This window comes from Bison bison, unplaced genomic scaffold (assembly GCF_000754665.1).
Source record: "Bison bison bison isolate TAMUID 2011002044 unplaced genomic scaffold, Bison_UMD1.0 scf7180017858828, whole genome shotgun sequence".
Lineage (NCBI taxonomy): Eukaryota > Metazoa > Chordata > Mammalia > Artiodactyla > Bovidae > Bison > Bison bison.
Window position 1 is genome coordinate 13,034 of NW_011489400.1, and position 3,349 is coordinate 16,382.

Sequence of the window (3,349 nt, forward strand, 5' to 3'; positions counted from 1 at the left end):
AAGTTGGCTTAAAACTCAACATTCAGAAAACGAAGATCATGGCATCTGGTCCCATCACTTCCTGGCAAATAGATGGGGAAACAGTGGAAACAGTGGCTGACTTAATTTGGGGGGTTCCAAAATCACTGCAGATGGTGATTGAAGCCATGAAATTAAAAGATGCTTACTCCTTGGAAGGAAAGTTATAACCAACCTAGATAGCATATTCAAAAGCAGAGACATTACTTTGCCAACAAAGGTCCGTCTAGTCAAGGCTATGGTTTTTCCTGTCGTCATGTATGGATGTGAGAGTTGGACTGTGATGAAGGCTGAGTGCTGAAGAATTGATGCTTTTGAACTGTGGTGTTGGAGAAGACTCTTGAGAGTCCCTTGGACTGCAAGGAGATCCAACCAGTCCATTCTGAAGGAGACCAGCCCTGGGATTTCTTTGGAAGGAAAGATGCTAAAGCTAAAACTCCAGTACTTTGGCCACCTCATGCAAAGAGTTGACTCATTGGAAAAGACTCTGATGCTGGGAGGGATTGGGGGCAGGAGCAGAAGGGGACAACAGAGGATGACATGGCTGGATGACATCACTGACTTGATGGACGTGAGTCTGAGTGAACTCCGGGAGTTGGTGATGGACAGGGAGGCCTGGAGTGCTGTAATTCATGGAGTTCAAAATGGTTGGACACGACTGAGAAACTGAATTGAACTGAATAGAAAACTATCCCTCCTTAAACGTGTATACTCATGATCTGTATAATTTTCTAAGTATAAAAAAGACAATTAAAGAGAGAAACTTTGTTCTGTTTTATATAATTTTGAAGATGTGCAGAAGCGGTATGCATCCATGTTTTATTTTCTTGATCATTTTCTCAAAAGTTTACCTAAGGTCAAGAAGAATGGATACAGGAACTGCTCTTCTGTGACTGAATTCACTTTGTTTGTGGTAACACTGAGAACAAAGTGATCCTATTTACCATATTCCTACTTGTTTATCTCATGAGTCTTCTGGCAAATCTTGGAATGATAACTCTGATTAGGATGGATCCCCAGCTGCACACACCCATGTAATTTTGCCTCAGCCCCCTTTCCTTCTGTGACCTCTGCTATTCCACAGCAATCATGCTCAAGATGCTGGTATACCAATTTGCCAAGAACAAGTCAATCTCCTTCAGTGGCTGTACTCTGCAGTTCTTTGTCTTCTGTATCTGTCCATACTCTGAGTCTTTGTTGCTGGCAGTGATGGCCTATGACCAGTACAAGGCCATCAGCAACCCCTTGTTCCATGTGGTCAGCATATCCAGCAGGGTGTGCTCCCTGCTCATGGCTGGGGTTTACCTGGTGGGGATGACAGATGCTCTGATACACACAACATTAGCATTCCACTTATGTTTCTGTGGGTCAAATGAGATTAACCATTTTTTATGTGATTTACCTCCCCTTTTTTTCCTTTCTTGCTCAGGTGCACAGGTCAGTGAGTCAGTGATATTCATTGGTTTTGGTTTTATTGAACTGAGTACTATTTCAGGAGTCCTTGTCTCTTATTTTTATATCATCCTTTCAGTCTTGATCCACTCTGCTGAAGGGAGATTCAAAACTTTTTCCACCTACACCTTCCACTTTACTGCTGTGGCGATTTTCCAGGGAACTGTGTTCTTTTTGTATTTCAGGCCAAGTTCATCCTAATTTTCTAGATCAAGAAAAAATGACCTCATTGTTTTACACTCTTGTGATTTCCACGTTAAATCCTCTGATATGTAGCCTATGGAACAAGGATGTAAAAGAGTCCTTAGTAAAATTGAAAGCTAAACTATATTTTAAATATTTGTAATATGCATATGTGAACAAAATCACACACATATAGTAATTGTGTAATTAAAATTATGTGGCATGACACATGAGAAACAATTTTCTCAAGTTCCTAAGTGAATAATTATTTGTATTAAACTCCACTGTTAAGACTGGAGGAGGAAATGGCAACCCACTCCAGTGTTCTTGCCTGGAGAATCCCCAGAGAGAGAGGAGCCTGGTGGGCCACAATCCATGGAGTCTCAAAGAGTCAGACATGACTGAGTGACTAAGCACAGCACCGCTGTTAAGAAATAGTGCAGTTTTCTTCAGATTTCATGCTTAGTGTGTGGGCAGGATTTAAATATGGCACTTACTGTTTTTGAAAAACCTTTTCTACTTATGCTAATTTTTTCTTTATTTGTCATTCAAACATTATTTCAGTCTCACTAAAACATTATGCAGTGTCTTAAAGATTTTGTCTTAAAGTAAATCAAAGATTTACTGAGCAATCTTTCAGAATTCAGGGTTTTTTATACTTTATAGTACATCTTATAGATTCTATACTAATGAATTTAAGCTGGTACTAGTATTAAACATTAATGAACTAAGCAGTTTAGCAATAAATGAGCCACAAAATTATAATGGGATAAAAATTTGAGGGCATTTGTGAGACATTATGCCATGTTAGGAAAAGTTCTCATTGTGGAAAAAGCTACAAATTTATAAAATTCTTATTTTATATAAAAGATGTATAGTTTTCTATTCCTACCATATTTTATCAATTCACCAAACTCTTTTGAAACTGTTACTCATAAAAGGCAGCCTAACTGAAAATATTGTCTTAAAATTAAAGTCTAAGACAAACCGGGCCTCAGTGGATTGACAGGTATTGTGTAGTAAATAAACATGTAATCTAGTTAATTTGTCTCCATTCAAATGACAGATGTATATTACAGCATCTAATGACTGATTTGACCTACATATTGGTCCATTTTATTGGATCTAATAAATGTGATATGAAAAAAAAGAGAAAAAATAAGCCCATTAAATGGAAGTTAAAAATAGTATTATAGCAGATAACATTTGATTAATAATAGGCTTCTTCATCTAGAATTGGATAACTTAAAGTAGAACTGAGTTTGTTTTAGGAAATTCACAATTCAAATCCAAGTTGTGACAATGGCATGGAAATACACTTATTACATGAAAATTCTTGAAATTTCACAAAAATAGAGAACACTATATCAAAAGACTCTGATGTATTCTAGACTGTCTACTTCAGTCCTCATCACTAACTTACCTTCTTTCCATAGCACATTCCTATTACACATCACCAATGACTGATGGAAAATATATGTAATGTCAGTTGTTACTTCTCATCTTTCATTTCTAATTTTATTGACTTGAGTCTTCTCTTTGCTTCTCTTGATGAGTCTGACTGAATGTTTATCAACTTCATATTATCAAAGAACCAGCTTTTAGTTTCACTGACCTGTGTTATTATTTTCTTTTTTTATAAATTTTATAATAATAAAATATTATATATTTTAAATTAATTTTATTAATTTAATTA

The 3,349-nt window shown here is 36.3% G+C and overlaps 1 pseudogene; it reads left to right on the plus strand.

The window, feature by feature from the left end:
- The first annotated feature begins 832 nt into the window (after nt 1–832).
- Nucleotides 833–1,816, plus strand: LOC104980825 (annotated as a pseudogene).
- The last annotated feature ends 1,533 nt before the right edge of the window (nt 1,817–3,349 follow it).